This window comes from Apodemus sylvaticus, chromosome 8 (assembly GCF_947179515.1).
Source record: "Apodemus sylvaticus chromosome 8, mApoSyl1.1, whole genome shotgun sequence".
NCBI lineage: Eukaryota > Metazoa > Chordata > Mammalia > Rodentia > Muridae > Apodemus > Apodemus sylvaticus.
In genome coordinates this window covers 120,458,144-120,475,949 of record NC_067479.1, presented here as the reverse complement: position 1 = coordinate 120,475,949, position 17,806 = coordinate 120,458,144, and the positions used below count along the sequence as shown (strand labels likewise).

Sequence of the window (17,806 nt, the reverse complement as noted above, 5' to 3'; positions counted from 1 at the left end):
ATGACTAATCTCATTCAATTTGCTCCCTAAAGGTGGAATATGTGGGGGGCGGGGCAGCTAGCAGTGTGGGGCGTCCGTGGAGGAGGAGAACTTGGCTGCCTTGGAGAGCAGCTGAAATGTCTGTTCTTCAGGCAGGGCAAGCTGGAGACTGACACCATTCATCTGGTCCTGTCCTCAGATGAAGCAGAATGTCTTCCAGTATCCGGGATCAGGACTGTTTCCCCAAGGCGAGGCCAGCTTCACCTCGATGCTGAGCCCTGGGGGCTCCATGGTGCAGATACCTGTCACCCCTCCAGCAAAGCTCTCTGCTCCAACAAACCCCGCCCACTTCTGGGTACCAGTCACCAGACATGAAGGCCTGGCAGCAAGGAGCAATGGGAAACAACAATGTGTTCAGTCAAGCTGTCCCGAGCCAGCCTGCACCTGCACAATCAGCAGTTTACAACATGAGCTTCACTGTGTCCATGGCAGGTGCAAATGTGAACGTTCAGAACATGAATCTAAAGGTGGTCCAGATGCAAATGAGCTCTCTGCAGATGCCGGGGATGAATGCTGTGTGCTCTGAGCAGATGAATGATCCAGCACTGAGACACACAGGCCTCTACTGCAACCAGCTCTCATCCACTGACATTCTCACAACAGACGCAGATGGAAACCAGGACAAGAGGACAGAAGAGTTCTTCTGTGGTGACTAAGGACTAGAGGAGCTCTACAGGTGCAGCAGGTTCAGGTGTTTGCTGACGTCCAGTGTACAGTGAATTTGGTAGGCAGGGACCCTCACCTGAACCAGCCTGCTCCACTGGGAACTCAAAAGCCCACATCAGGACTACAGAACCCCCAGGCCCAGCAGAAGAGCCTCCTTCAGCAGCTACTGACTGAATAAGCACTTTTAAAGGAATGTGAAATTTAAATAAGAGACATGCAGAGTTATATGAATATATTATATAGTTCTCTGGGATTTTTGATATCTCAATCTGCAGCCATTCTTCCGGTTAAGGCATATGGAGAAAAAAAAAAAGAAAGAAAGAAAGAAAGAAAAAAGTTCACTTTTCGTGGGAGATTGAGAAGTGGTTTTTGTTTCCTTCTTTGTAAAGTCCTTGGATATTGAAAAGAATAACAAGGCAAAACAGTTGGACAATCTTATTTCTTGAGCCAAAATTTAATTATTCTTATTTTTATAATCAGTCATTGGCTTCTGATCTAGATGAAGGCTTTTGGAGGCCCAAAATAACAGGTTGGGAGGTAATGAGGAATACCACTGCTCAGGCCCATCCCTGCCCTGGAAGAAGAGCCTGTGGGCCTTGCCTGTCTGTCCACCAAAGGCTGTCCCACTCCTCCCACCACAGCCCCCTCCCCTGATCCAGGCATCTCATGTGTACAGTCAGCTTCTTCAAGCAACTCTGTATCTGTTGGCATCAAGAGGATATTTTGCCTCTGCATATGCACCCCTTCTCCTTTTTATAAAGATGGATGTAAACCAAGGAAACCACCCTCCAGGAAAGAGGATGAGAGGAGTATATTCATCAAGGAATCCAAAATGCAGTTTGGGGGAAAATGCAATAATTTTTGATGAGATGGGAGAAGGACAAGAACCGAGTTCCATCAATATTGTAGATATGATTTTCTGATTAAGTATGCAGGGAAGACAGCCTGTTCTTTCTGCTTTTACTCTGTTAACAGCAAGGTAGCTGAAGTTATTTAAAATAAAATAACGTTCATGATCTGAGTAGCTTTTTTCCCTTAAATCTCACTGTAACTATATTTCTATTTCTGGTAGAAATTAATTTTGTTCTTTTTAATTTTATACTTTTTTTTCATCCTTTTGGTTTTTCTAAATTTGTGTGTGAAATATAAGGTTGATGGAATTGCAATTACATTTGGCTGGTGATTTCATTATCCCAGTCACTGTGAAGCCATGCTAAGATTTCCTCTGGGTCTCATCAAAATGGCACTGCTGGAAAAGAGCTATTGTAGCTGAGCTCGAGGAGACCACCCCAGAGAGTACAGGCTCAGCTGATCATTGTGCACAGGCCGCGTGTATGAAGGGAAGTCAGTGCTCAAAGAAAAGCTCCTCTTTTTTTGTCTCAGAATAACTTTGGGAATTTGAACTTCCATCGGTGCAAATGTGTTTCTCTGTTCTGCTCCGAGGCCAACTGTTACCATGTTACCCCGTCTTGTTACTCTTCCACATCCTGTCTCATCCTGGCCCTGAGAAAGGAGCCAGTGGACTGACTCTAGTGCTAGCAGTTGTGCTCCAGGCTGGGCAAGCCTGAGTAAGGCGTGGCCAGAGCGGTCAAGGGAGACTGAGGCACAAACCTTGCCCAGCACCCTGGGCCTGTGGTCAGCAACACTGACCTTCGGCACCGGCTACCTCTGCTCACACCGCAGAGAAACGGCCATGACAACCAATGCGGATGAGGAGCGTGGACCCAAGACTTCAAGGAAGAAGCCATTTCCCCAGATCCTTCCTTCTGCATCTCACCAGCCTTCCTACAAACAACTCCACTGAACAGCATCTACTCAGAAACAACAGGAGTTTGAAAATGGTGGAAGGGCTCATGTGGTAGCAGCTATGAAACAGAAATAGGACCCTCAGCTACAGACATTATCTTTTTAAGTTTTTCAGAAAATGCATCCCTGTTCCCATTCATTTCCAGCTTGAAAGCCCAGCCATGCTACTCCAGATCCTTCCAAACTGCTCTAGGAGGCCTTTTCCATTCTCTCTGTGATAACGAATGTGCAGCCTTCAGAACGTTCACCTTTGATTTCAGCATTCCAGATGAAGTCTCCTGACTCGGCACTTTTGCCTAAAGACCTAGAAAAGAACAGCAGTGAGGAAAGTTGGAGATGCTTATGTCCTCCCCATCCCCACTGCACATTAATGTATGCATGTCACCTGCATGGTTTTATAATTGCATTGTTTATTTTATGAATGTACAGATTAAAATTATTGCTACATTTGAGGAGAATGAAATTGCTTGCTTCTATGTAATTCCTGTCAATCCACAGGAAACTGACTTTTTCAGCTACTGAAAAGAATTTGTTTAAGAACCTCAAAAAAAAGTGGAATACATGCTATGTAAATGTGCTCCCAACAGTCTCAGCCCTGAAATCAATCACTCTAATCATAAGCAAGATATAGTGCTTATGAAGTAGTTGCTTCCTGATTGGCAGCTGATATTCTGGATCCTACACTTAGTCAAGATAGTTACGTTTTCTTACATTAGAAAAACCATAAACCGTGGCATCAAGGGAAGGAAATTGTTGCATTCATCATTTTGGAGCCAAGAATAATTTGATGATAATGGTATCCTGAAACCATTTTCTGGATTCATAATAAATATCTTTCAAACACATCTTAATGTGTTATTATTTCTGTTTCTCCTAATCAGCAAAAATTAGCAAATCTTTATGGAGTGAACAATTCACTAAAATCCATCAGTGATATATAACACAGAGTAAAAAGAGCAACCGTAGTATAACTGAATAGCATATTCTCCTAAGGATGCTATCATGACTCCTCATTTTAGGCAACCCATATACCCATTTTTTAAATCTGTAAGGTCCAACGCAAGAAAGAACAGATATTCTGTTTAAATGAAAATATGATTTCTTATGCCTCACATATCTTTCAGTTGATACAGAAAGAAAATAGTGTCAGGTTGGGAGCTTGGCTCAGTGATTAAGAGCATTGGCTGTTTGTCTAGAGGACCTAGGTTTGGTCTCCAGCTCTCATAGGATGGCCCACAACTGCCTCTAACTTCCTGCATTCCCAAGGGTCTTGGAAATGACCTTCTGACGTCTATAGCTGATAGACATACATGGTGCGCACACACATTCATACAAAACACTTATGCTCAAAAAACAAAAATGCTAAAAATATTTTTAAAATCCTGACTGCAAAATATGCTACTGTAATGGTGACACAAAAGATGTGGGAGTAAACAACCCATCTGGGTTCAGGCCATGCCATATGAGATGGGATGCTCTGTACATGTTACATCAAGGATAGAAAAGTACCCTGGCAATCAGAAGACAAGGAATACTACAGAGTCACACAGCCAGAGAAATCTCACACAACAGATTTGTTGGGAGGGGAAAACCCAGAGAGGTATGTGGAGAGAATATCTTCTGTTTGTATAGATCAGACACCTGTCAATTAAATTCTGCTGGCCAATAGTTTAGGCAGACTGTAGGAGGTGGGACACACCGGAAGCAGAAAGTATTTTGGGACAGTGCTGATTGGAAGATTCACCTGAGAATATGTGACAAGACAGGCCCATGGTATCTGAGCAAAGGTAACCAGACACACAGCAGAATATGAATTAGAATAAATGGGTTAATTTTTGTTATGATCAACTCAGAAATTAGCCTAACTATATGACTAGAGTATTTGTAAATATATGTTGAGTTTGAGTCTTATTCCTGGGAGCAGGGGGCTGGGAGGAAGAACCAAACTTAACTTCTACTGGGCTGGCTGCCTGTGCTCAGATGAAAGCCAGCAACAAACTGAGTAGAAGACAGGGATATATTCCTGTTCTTGGGGTTTGGCACAAATCTTTGAAGATAGGGATTGGTGGGATTTCAACATGTGTGCTTGGGCTACTCTGTAAAGATGGAGTATGGATGGGGAAGACTGAGGCTGGCCTGTAGGGCAGTTAGAGTGTTCTCTGCATGGAAATTAACAGTTGGAGGTGATCAGGGGAGAAGTTTTGCCACTCCTGTGCCTCAACGGATTTACACACATATTTGACACTGCTTGAGTGGCCAAGAACAGAAACTAGATATTCAAAATACTTAAAAAATATCAATCCTACAGATCTAAAAATATATGCATATATAAATAAATGTAACAATTTAGTGGGTTCTTGTGATATTCTGATAAATCAGTGCCTTATTTAGCCATCAGAGGAGGTTTTTCATGTATCTGATGGGAATAAATACAAATAATCAGACATTATGAGATAGAGAGACAGAGATACATACAGAAAGACCAACAAACAGACAGACACACACAGAGAAGAGAGAGAGAGAGAGAGAGAGAGAGAGAGAGAGAGAGCAGCACACCACTCCACATGAGATACTTCAATTAAATACCTCTCCTCAGAGTTCAGGAAATCCTGAAGTAGTAAAATAAGAATAAATAATATACTTTCCATAGGATAGACTAGACACAAGGAGAACAAAGCCTTCTAAGTCAACTGATCAAAGCTTATTTGTATACACAGACAGTGAGGCAGCAAACATAGGGTGTACTGGGGTGTGCAAACAAGTCTTCCCCAAACCTGTCTTTCAGTTTAGTATTTTTATAGGACTCCTGAATGTGTAAAAATATGTCTCAGTTTCTTGTGTCTTCTCTTGAGCTCTTTCCTTCTGTCTGTTTGCTAAGTCTTACTTTGTTGAGCTTTTCTGTTTGGTAACCTAAGTTTCATTCTCAAATTAAATATACAGATCTAGAAGAGAACCCCCTTCCTGAAATTATCTGCTGGACTCCAAACCTTTATCCCTTTAGTGATCCATATCAAACAAACAAACCAATAAATGCTAAGTATCTTAGATAAGAGTTAGAGAGATGCTTTAGTGATTAAGAGCATGTACTGCTCTTGCAGAAGATCCAACTTTAGTTTCTAGTACCTCATAAGCTGGCTCACAACTATGAAAGTGGAAGGTAACATAAAGCAACATCTGAAATTGTCTTCTGACCTCCATATTTGCATGCTGTGTGCACATATCCACCCACTGTTCAGGTGACATTCCTTACTGTATATGAAGGTGTGTCTCTGTATTTTCAATTGTTAAATCTGTAGTGACAAAGAGCTAAGTGATGGCAGGAGTTTGATGCTGTCATTTCTGAACTATCACTGTGTTTTAGATTTGAAATTTTGCTGATCTACAGCTGCTCAAAATATGAATGTCATTGCCTGGTGGCAATCCAATAGATATTCTGGCACTGCCTTACTGCTGATTGCTAATTACCAATATCTGACAGCCAATAGTCAGGTCAAAACTACTGGGGTTGACCAGGGCAGGAGACAGACAGAGGGGACAAAAGCAGATGCAGGAGTATGAAAAGATACTGATGGAAGCAGAAGATAGGGAACAGAGCTGTAAACAGTGAAAACCAAATGGGTAGGTAGATTGTTGTACAACTTGAAGTAAGTTTAAATGAGCTATCCCATCAAAATGCCTACAGCTTTGATCTATCCAGAAATCTATGTTTTATTTATGCTGTAAGCTGCTCTGTGTAAAGTCCTGCTTTCACCTATGCTCACAACAATACACACCTGCAAAACAGTATGTGATGTAGCTTCTTGGGTGTATGGATGATTGAACTGATAGACAATTTCATGGTTTCCTAAATAGGGGAATCCAGAGAAGCTTCCATCTCTCTTCCAAACACAATTGACCTTCTTGCATGACAAGTGTAGCCCAGCCTTCCCACATCTTTCTCTTGCTCAAATACCCTTTGAGCTTTGGTAACAGGCTTCAGGGCAGCAATAGAGTCCCTGAGAACAAAGTCTTTGATTTATTGGTTGTGCTGTATGCATAGAGGCAGAGAAGGCCCACACAGAACTAAGTACACATGTATGAATGCTCACATCTACAAGCATAATCTCTCACTCATGGAGACCCTCATCTCTGTACATACTCATGTATCACACACAATTGGAGAAACCTCCCATGACAGAGAGGCACATGTAGACACACATACTGCCAAAGGGTTGTTTACAATTGTATAGCCATTTTCTCTACTGTACTCTTGAGAAGCTGCCCTGAGTCACCATGAAACCAGACTTGTGTGTTAGTTCATGATAAATAACTGTGGCATCCACACATTTTCCTGGACTTCAAACAAAATGTGTGGGACTCTAACAGCTGTCCAATCATGTTCTCTCTTTCAGATATCTCTGGATAAAATGGCTGAGGGTCCTGGAATGCCAACTGCAGGACCAGTGTGGTGGCCAATCTTTCAGCCTGGTACATCTATCAAGAAAGCCATGTCACAGATGGAGGTAGATGCATAGTGCTCTCACAATGCAGAGGGGAGAGGCACTCAACAGTAAGTGACAGGCATGCCACTTCCCTCATTCATCTTAGAATCTCTGTCTCCTCAGGTGGCTCCAGTCAGTCTGTGGAGAACTTCATCCCGCTGCTCCCTCTGAATCTCTCTTGACCATTTAAAGGTAAGTCAACTAAGAGATCACAGCAACAGAGCTTGTGAGCAATGAGTCTTTCTTGTCACCTGTGCCTTTGTGTAACTATTTATTATCTTTTAGCTTATGGCAGCTATATTGGTGATGTGTGGAGTTTGGTTCTCCAGAACTTGAGCATGCTCTATCAGTAACTCTGGCCTAAATAAAACATCAACATCACTGTCACTCAAAGCTCACTGAAGCTGAGGCAAGAAAATCATGTGGCCAGCCTGCCTTATATGGATATCCTACCTCAAAAATGCATGATTGTCATTCAGAAATGTCACTGTACCTGACACCTCATAGACTACAAATGCCTCTTACTATGCTAACAGGAAAATGTCAGCAGCAAGGAGGATAAACTGCTCTTTAAGTGTGTTAATGAAATCACCTGAGAGGTTCTTTGCTTGTTGATGGAGAATCACCAACATATCAGCACAGCCCTTCTCTCCTCTCTAGAATTGGCTTTACTTGCGATCAGGTCTAACTATGTAATCCAAACTGGCTAGATGTCTTGGTGTACTTCTCTATCCCAAGAAGCAGGACTTGAGATGTAAGGCAGAATAGCATACTTTTTGTCTTCTGGGTGACTTATCTGATTACCTTGAACCTTAGTGAAAAAGAAAGGAAAGATATTAGCAACTTTCTACCTAAACTATCATGAAGTTCAGAACATTTGTTCCTTCTTCATTGCTGAATTTCCGCATCCCATGTTCCTTCAGGCACTGTTTAAATTTGGCATTAACTCAGCCCAAAACATATATACGTAGTTTATCCCAGTCACACTAAACTCCTAGAGCAATTCCTGAGGGGCCTATGCTCAGGACAATAAAGAATAGAAAAATTGGCAAGATTTTCTATCTTCCATTATCTCCAACAGGTCCTCAACTTGTAGCCACAAGGTCTCCTCAGAAAACACATTCAGAGTCTACAACATAAATACTATTACTCTTTCTCTGATTCAAATCAAGGAGAGCTAATGGCTGAGTAGGAAGTCCATACACACCTTGCTAAAATATTCCATGTTCTCCTTCTCTTGCTGTCTTGGGATTTTCAGGGACTTTAAGCTTCCCCTAGAACTCCACACTCTCTACTTCCCCATGGATTCTCTGCCTGATCCCCCACCCCACCTCCCCTTAGGTACATGCATCAAGACTGAGGAGACCCAGGCAGGCTCATGAGCCGGTACACGGTTACAGAGTTCAATGTTCATGGATTTCTATTTTTTTCAGAAGACTCTGTGCATGTGAATTTTTGGTCTATATGTAGGTATATGAATTCATTACTAGAGCCAAGGTCACCCAAGGAAATTAGAAATTGAGTAGAGAACTTATGTGCAAACATATAGGTGCTGAGATCAAATAAGTTTTGATTGAATGAGATGTTTTTTTCAGTACTGAGCCATGTCTGGAGCCTCACCCACTGTCCATAAATTAATTTCTACTCTACAGAGCATTGGAGATCAGAATGCTTTGTGTCCTCCTCATGTTTTGATCTAGGAACACTTACAAGTGATGACCTGGCCCCTCAGCCTAGTCCTGTACTGATAGTACCACCTCACTTACAACTGCACTGGCCATCAGCAAGTCGGTCTGGGGATTGGGTTGTGTCTTTGTGTACAGGGCCAGCTGTGATATGAAAAGACCTAATCTGTGTCTTCACTTAGACCAATAAGCAAGGAGAGGTTAGAATAATAGGGAAGGATCTAATAGAAGTGAAGAAAAAGTGTGTGTCTGGGACAGATGGGGAATGGAATGTAAGCATTGCAAAAAGGACACTTAGAGATTCACTTTCTGTACTCATCTAGGCACAGACATGCAAAGGGACCAGTGGTAAGAAAACCTTGTGGGGAGGCCCAGGCCCCACCCTGGCCAGAAGCGGCCTGTGCAGCAGTAGCTCCTGCTAGCAGAGCGGATCTGCAGGGGAGGGCGAGAGCAGAGCGGAAAGTGGACCTTGTGCTGCCTTCCAAGCTCCTTCCAAGTTACCTTTGCTTTCAGGGACGCGCATAGTGACCGCTGAGCCCTCGGACTGGCCTGAGCTCTGGGTGGGGTGGGGGGTGGGGGGGGGGGCTCGGGAACATGGCGCTGCGTGCCTGGGCGCTCTAAGACTTTAAGTTCAAGAACCCCGTTGAGATCTCACTGCAGGAGCAGGAGGTGTTGAGCTTGTGCAGTGAGCAGGACATGGAGGGCTGGCTCGAAGGGATCAGCAGCCGTGGCCACCACCACGGTCTCTTCCCGACCTCCTCCGTACAGGTGATCTGCACGCCCGTGCCTGGCCCACCGGCAGACTGCGGCCAGGGAGCTCTGCCCACTCTGCCAATGCGCCGCCTGGCGGCTTGGAGCCTCTGCACGCCGCGCTGCCCGCCGCCTTCCAGCTGCTGGCAGCTGGCATCGCCAGCTTCCTTCCAGCAGGGGCGCCCTACAGCCGTCGCCCCAGCAGCTCCTCCATGGTCACCAGGCCAGCCTAGGCAGGGATGATGACTGGGACGACGAGTGGGATGACAGCTCCACGGTGGCCGACGAGCCAGGCGCGCTGGGCAGCGGTGTGTACCCAGACCTCGCTGACTAGGCAGCTGCGGGCAAGTATCTGGAGCCAAGAGCTTCGCCATGGTGAGCCTCAACCTCAATTGCTTCTCCACCTCTGTCAGGTCGGGCCTGGAGGCCTTGGTGCTGAGAGAGGCATCAGGCTTCCTGAAGGATGGGGACAAGCTGTGCATGGTGCTGGGTCCCTACGGCCCGAGTGGCAGGAGAACCCCTACCCTTTCCAGTGCATTATCTATGACCCCCACTGAGCAGACCAAGTTCAAGGGCTGAAGAGTTGTATCTCTCACAAGCTGGTGCCCATGAATACCCAGGTGCCCGTGCACAGGTGCTATCAGCACTTGGACTGGCTGTATGCGCAACTGGCAGAGAGATTTCCTGTCATCTCGGTGCCCCATCTGCCCGAGAAGCAGGCCACCAGGCACTTCGAGGAGGACTTCATCTCCAAGCGCAGGAAGGGTCTGATCTGCTGGATGAACCACATGGCCAGCCACCCTGTACTGGTGCAGTGTCATGTCTTCCAGCATTTCCTGAGCTGTCCCAGCAGCACTGATGAGTAGACCTGGAAACAGGGTAAGCAGAAGGCTGAGAAGGATGAGATGGTGGCTCCAACTTCTTCCTCACTCTGAGCACACCACCTGCCGCAGCCCTGGACCTGCAGGAGGTGGAGAGCAAGAAAGACTGCTTCAAATCCGTCCCCAAGATGGATGACAGTGTGCTGCAGCTCAACCACACTGCCAACGAGTTCGCGCGGACAAGCAGGTGACTGGCTTCAAGAAGGAGCATCAGAACGTGGGCCAGTCCTTCCCGGGCTGCAGCTAAGTCTTTGAGCTGGAACAGCAGGCCTTGTCCACAGGTCTGAACCAGACCATTGCTTTCCCTGGAGACACCTATGACGCCATCAGCCAACTCTTCACTGAGCAGCCCAGGCAGGCCATGGACCTGGTCATGGACTGTTAGCACTGTATCAGGGGCACCTGGCCAACTTCCCAGACATCATCCATGTTCAGAAAGGAGCTCTTTCCAAAGGAAAGGAGAGTCGGCTACACGGGGAAGAAGGGAAGATGGAGGTCAAAAAGCTGATGTCATTCAAGACCGCTGTAACACTATCTCCTTCACCACATTGGCCGAGATTCATCACTTCCATCAAATTAGAGTAAGAGACTTTAAATCACAGATGCAGCATTTTTTACAACAACAAATAATATTTTCCCAAAAAGTGACCAAGAAGTGGGAAATCCGTTTTGTGGAGGAATAAATAGATAACAATTCCTGATATGGCTAGTCTATTATGAGATTCAAATTAGATATAAAAATACCTTTTCTGTGGAGCCTGGAAGTGAGAATCTTTCAATAGAATTTAAATTTTATTTTGCCTTCTTCCTATTAAACATCAAATTGGTGACTAAAGTTGGTAGACAAACTACTGAGGTCTGAGGCCCATTTAGTAGTCAGACTGATGGACAATTGTGATGTCAATTATCTAAGGCTCATGTCATTTGACACACTGACACATACATTACCTTTTCTTAGACTTAGTGGCTTCAAAAATATTTTTTTGTAATTGTTTGAAAAATTGTAAGGAATAACATATTTTCACAAACAGATAGATAGATAGATAGATAGACAGATAGATAGATAACCACAATAATATATGTGCAACAATATGAGAACTATTTGTCTAAAGTATTAGGATATATATACATCTCCAAAGGTTCTCAATTCCTAGTTTTTTAAACCTATTCAAAGTGAATGTGAAAAGGACAGCATGTAGACTTCATCAGCACTGTGAACCTTAGAGTCTAATAAATGCAAAAATCACAGGAATCTTTGAAGCCTATAGAAGAAGACACGCACTTATTAGGATTCAATAAAGTTTATGTAGCTAATTTATGTTGAGGTCAAGGGAATAACCAGGTTCTCCTAAAAATTAAATCTAATTAGTTCTCAGGGAGTCCATATATTCTAAAATCCCAAGATTTGCCCAGCTCAAGATAGATTACATATGGATTCCTGGTGGTTAGAATCAAACAAACAAAAAGATCAAAAACCAAAATTAGTATTTATAAAAAATTAATAAAAATTAATCTTGTTCAGAGATTAGAGTCATTTCCCTTGCCTACAGAAAAAGAAAATGGCACTTCATTGACTAGTGACTCCTATCAGGATTGTTAATAGCCACACTAACCCTTACTTTTACCTGAACAGGAAGTAAAAGAAATTGTTATTCTTTTTCCTTAGATTTCCATTCCTTCCCAAACATCTCCATCAGATTCTGCACTAAGATAACTCCCAAAATGTTATAGAAGCACCCTTTGCTTTATGAAGGCAGTGTTTCTCTCACTCCCCCAGGTGTGTCCAATATTCTACCTTGATATTGTCTCTTCTCTCTTTTTTTTCTTTTTTTTTCAGATGTATTTTTATTTTATTCGATATATTTTTTATTTACATTTCAAATGATTTCCCCTTTTCTGGTCCCCCACTCCCCGAAAGTCACATAAGCCCCCTTCCCTCCCCCTTTTCTTCCACCCACCCCTTCCCACTTCCCTGTTCTGGTTTTGCCCTATACTGCTACACTGAGTCTTTCCAGAACCAGGGGCCACTCCTCCGTTCTTCTTGTACCTCATTTGATGTGTGGATTATGTTTTGGGTATTCCAGTTTTCCAGGCTAATATCCACTTATTAGTGAGTGCATACCATGGTTGATCTTTTGAGACTGGGTTACCTCACTTAGTATGATGTTCTCCAGCTCCATCCATTTGCCAAAGAATTTCATGAATTCATTGTTTCTAATGGCTAAATAGTACTCCATTCTGTATATATAGCACATTTTTTGCATCTATTCTTCTGTTGAGGGACACCTGGGTTCTTTCCAGCTTCTGGCTATTATAAATAGGGCTGCTATGAACATAGTGGAGCATATATCCTTATTACATGCTGGGGAATCCTCTGGGTATATGCCCAGTAGTGGTATAGCAGGATCTTTTGGGAGTGACATGCCGAGTTTTCTGAGGAACCGACAGACTGATTTCCAGAGTGGTTGTACCAATTTGCAACCCCACCAGCAGTGGAGGAGTGTTCCTCTTTCTCCACATCCTTGCCAACACCTGCTGTCTCCTGAGTTTTTAATCTTAGCCATTCTGACTGGTGTAAGGTGAAATCTAAGGGTTGTTTTGATTTGCATTTCCCTGATGACTAATGAAGTTGAGCATTTTTTAAGATGTTTCTCCACCATCCGAAGTTCTTCAGGTGAGAATTCTTTTTTTAACTCTGTACCCCATTTTTAGTAGGGTTATTTGGTTTGCTGGGGTCTAACTTCTTGAGTTCTTTATATCTATTGGATATTAGCCCTCTATCTGATGTAGGGTTGGTGAAGATCTTTTCCCAATTTGTTGGTTGCAGATTTGTCCTTTTGATGGTGTCCTTTGCTTTACAGAAACTTTGTAATTTTATGAGGTCCCATTTGTCAATAGCATAAGCTATTGGTGTTCTGTTCAGGAACATTTCCCCTGTGCCCATGTCCTCAAGGGTCTTCCCCAGTTTCTTTTCTATTAGTTTCAGTGTGTTAGGTTTTATGTGGAGATCCTTGATCCACTTGGAGTTGAGCTTAGTACAAGGATATAAGAATGGATCAATTCATATTCTTCTGCATGCTGACGTCCAATTGCACCAGTACCATTTGTTGAAAAGGCTATCTTTTTTTCCACTGGATGTTTTAAGCTCCTTTGTCGAAGATTAAGTGACCATAGGTGTTTGGGTTCATTTCTGGGTCTGTATATCTTTAAGGGAGTTATTTGTGTCCTTCTTAAAGTTCTCTATCATCATCAAGAGATGTGGAGAAAGAGGAACACTCCTCCACTGCTGGTGGGGCTGTAAGATGGTACAACCACTATGGAAATCAGTCTGGCGGTTCCTCAGAAAACTGGACATGACACTTCTGGAGGACCCTGCTATACCTCTTCTGGGAATATACCCAGAGGATTCCCCGGCATGCAATAAAGACACATGCTCCATGATGTTCATAGCAGCCTTATTTATAATAGCCAGAAGCTGGAAAGAACCCAGATGTCTCTCAAAGGAGGAATGGATACAGAACATGTGGTATATTTACACAATGGAATACTACTCAGCAATTAGAAACAATGAATTCACAAAAATTTTAGGCAAATTGTTTGATCTGGAAAATATCATCCTAAGTGAGGTAACCCAATCAGAAAAGAATACACATGGAATGCAATCTCTGATAAGTGGATATTAATTAGCCCAGAAGCCCTGAATACCCAAGGCACAAATCACATAACAAATGACTCCCATGAAGAAGTATGGAGAGGCTCCTGATCCTGGAAAGGGTTGACCTAGCATTGGAGGGGAATATAAGGACAGAGAAAAAGGAGGGAGGTGATTGGAGAATGGATGAAGAGAAGAAGGTTTATGGGACATATGGGGAGGGGGGAACTGAGAAAGGGGAAATCATTTGGAATGTAAACAAAGAATATAGAAAATAAAAATATTTTAAAAAAAGTTCTCTATCATCATCAAAGAGATGTGATTTTAAATCAGAGTCTTGCTTTTCTGGTTTCAAGTTTACTCAGAGTTGTTACAAAGCCTTCAATGAGATGTTTAACAATTGAAAAGGTGGAATCTGAGAGTCTCCAGAGAAGAAAGGGTAACAAAATGTGTATTGAGCTAAACAAATGCAAATTTCAGGTCAAGTTGCCCCGGGCACAGGTACTAGGAGACTATGGCAAAAGTGCTGTTGTTGTGAGAGAATAGGAAACTTAAGAAGTTGTGCATAAAAAAACTCCTGAGAAAAGAAAACTGTAAAGAAATAAAGAAAGAAAAAGTAGCTATGGCACATTGAGAGACTGTAATCATTTGAATAGTGTTTGGCTTCATGTGAGAAGGCTAGGCTAACTCCATGACAGGTTTCAAACTGGCAGTTTATGAGGCTAAGACTAAACAACTGGACAAGTCCAGGCAAGTCAGGTAAAAAAAAAAAAAAAAAATCTCAGGCTTCAGGCAGTTTGTCAAAAACTAGAAAGTGCTCAGTTACTTAGCCTGAAGCAAGAGCATTGGTTAGGCAAGTTTCCAGACCTCCCCAGTAACAAGTTCCAGCTCCCATGCCTGGTAATGAATGCCTTTAAAGATGGAGTAAGATAGAGGTCACCTATCCTGGAATACACTAATGTGCTTTAAGTCTTGCCTACAAGCTCACTTGGTCATCTACCTTGGTAATGGCGAGACCCCAGCATGTTGAAGTTACACAGAATAAGTATACATTTTATACAGAATAACTTATACAGAATAGAGTGCAGAGTTTCCTTCTTAGGTAAATCATGTACCCTTACACAAAGAGATGGTAGGTTCTGGATATGTTCTGTAGAGTACCATAGATCATATAGGGAAATAAATAACGGTATGAGAGAAAATATCATTGATTATTTCATTTTTTCTTTGCTTTATTCTTCTGATTTTTTGTTGTTGTTATTGTTCTTCATTTGTTTGTTTTTGAGTTTTTAATAGAGAAGACATCCTGGAGGCAGATGGATTCTAAGAATAAGTTTGGCCATATTTTGTTGCTATGTAAGAGAACTAAATAACTTTTACTACATTTTTTTTAGTTGTTACCAATAGTGTCCAACAGGTAGCAGGAATAACACTCAAATTCTTATATTAAATGCAATAACCATCTGAAAAGTACAATGTACATGTTATCCCTACTAATCCTAAACTGTATGATAATGTGGGCATTCTGCATGTTCCTCTATTTCTATGTTCATGCAACTTTGAATCATCTCTGTGGATGAAAGTACAATATTAAATTCAGCATCTTCATAGTTGGATAACTTTGCAATAAGACTCCACAAAATCTATCTAAAGTTTGGGAGCAAGTCTGCCTCTATTTCCATTGGGTGATAGTCCCTCAGAAGACAGTTAGAGTAACTGACTGTCTGTAAGCATAAAGGAGTATCATCAATAGTTTCAGGACTGGTTATTGCCAATGGGATGGATATCAATTTCGGCCAATCATTGGTTGACCATTCCCTCAGTCTCTATCATTGTCCCTGCACAATTTATAGGCAGGACACAGTATATTGTAATATAATATTATATATAATATATTATAATTATATTATTATGCTCACTGTTATGGCTATTATTAACAAAGCTGCTATGAACATGGTTGTGCATGTGTCCTTGTGGGATGGTAGAGCATCTTTTAAATATATGCCAAGGAATGATACAGCTGTGTTTGGAGGTGAGACTGTTCCCAGTCCTATGATAAACTGACACATTGATTTCCAGTAAAATATATATACTGTATGTGAAACTTGGGTTCAACTCTTGTTCAAAAATCAGATTTACTAAAAAAAATAGATGTATTAAATAGCAAGCACATGGCTGGCAGCAATCTTTACTAAGTTTAAATGGTTCAATCCATTTGATTTCATCACCATTTTAAGATGACCCTATACTGTAAGCCAACTAAGGCAATCAGATTTTGAATATAGGAACAAAAGCAAGTATTGGAATTATAATGGAGGGTATTTTTGTATTATGATAAGTTCCTAAAGATATAAAGATGTACTCAGGATAACACAAACAGACTTAGGGATATTTTTTCAAAATGCTTATATCTTTGCTAATGATATTGAATACCAGACTTCTAAATTAATGTGGGGAACAATATGTATTTGATATGTAAGGTTCATAAATACCTAAGATCTACTTGATTAGAATTCTTTGACTTCATTGTATATATATACCACATTTTTTGCATCCATTCTTCTGTTGAGGGACATCATACTAAGTGAGGAAACCCAGTCTCAAAAGATCAATCATGGTATACACTCACTAATAAGTGGATGTTAGCCTGGAAAACTGGAATACACAGAACATAATCCATACATCAAATGAGGTACAAGAAGAACGGAGGGGTGGCCCCTAGTTCTGGAAAGACTCAGTGTAGCAGTATAAGGCAAAACCAGAACAGGGAAGTGGGAAGAGGTGGGGGGGGGGGAACAGGGGGAGGGAAGGGGGCTTATGTGACTTTCGGGGAGTGGGGGACCAGAAAAGGAGAAATCATTTGAAATGTAAAGAAAAAAATATATCGAATAAAATAAAAACAAATTTTAAAAAAAGTATTTGACTTAAAGATAGATGTCTGTATGATTTGTTTGCTAACTTTACTGAGCTTTAGCTGTTTGGGTAAACTGAGTTATACAAGAAATTATGATATTCTATAATGTTGCACTGTAGAAAGGATCAAGAAAAATTTCCAGGCCCTCTATGCAGCGTATCTATAGTTAAACATTATATTTTAATGGCAAAAGATCTCAAGTTTAAATCTTCAACTCAAAATTATAAAGCTCAAGTTGAACAGGGATAAAATTATCAACTCTTACTCTTATGAATGCTACTAATTTGTAAACTGTTATGTCATTCCTGTGAATGACAAACTTTATTTAGCTTCCTGTATGTGTCTTCAAGGTTAATCCTAAAACTAGTAATTAAAACAAGTAAAGTTTATTTAAAATGGGGGTTACTTAATACATGATCCTCCATCTCTTCAGAGATGTAATTGACAAATGGGCATGATAACAGTGCACCTGGACTTTGGTAACCACTAGACTGAAATGTACACAAGCCTCTCTCTCCAGCAGGGTTTGTCAAGACTGTAGACACTTATTGACTCTGCCTTTTCAAATAAGTTCAGTTTTCCCTAGTGTGTTCTCTCTACAGGAAACTCTCTTAGACCTTCTGGTTCTGGGAGCTGAAAGTCCATGCTGCCTTGAGCAGGAACAGAAGACTTAATGCTTTCCTATAGGACAGCCAAAGACTGGCCAAGGAGGACATCTTGTTGACCATGGAAACCAGGACAAATATCTAGGTAGCCTGCACGTCTTTGTAATTTTTGTGGAAACAGAGACCATTTGGATTATACTTCCTGCTATTCTTTTCAGAATTTTGAGCATATGGACTTATGAACTGTAGCTTTAACAGGGCAAACACATAAGCTTATTTACCAAGACACTAGCTGCCTTGTTAAGTCATATAACTGGGGCTTCTACC

At 41.9% G+C, this 17,806-nt stretch overlaps 1 protein-coding gene and 1 pseudogene across 13 annotated transcripts in view; one reads left to right on the top strand and one right to left on the bottom strand.

Annotated features, from left to right (window-relative positions):
• Positions 1-17,806, bottom strand: part of LOC127690897 (uncharacterized) — a 627,431-nt gene that overhangs the window by 384,708 nt on the left and 224,917 nt on the right. The window lies entirely within an intron of this gene.
• On the top strand, positions 9,272-10,991 carry LOC127691120 (sorting nexin-18-like; annotated as a pseudogene).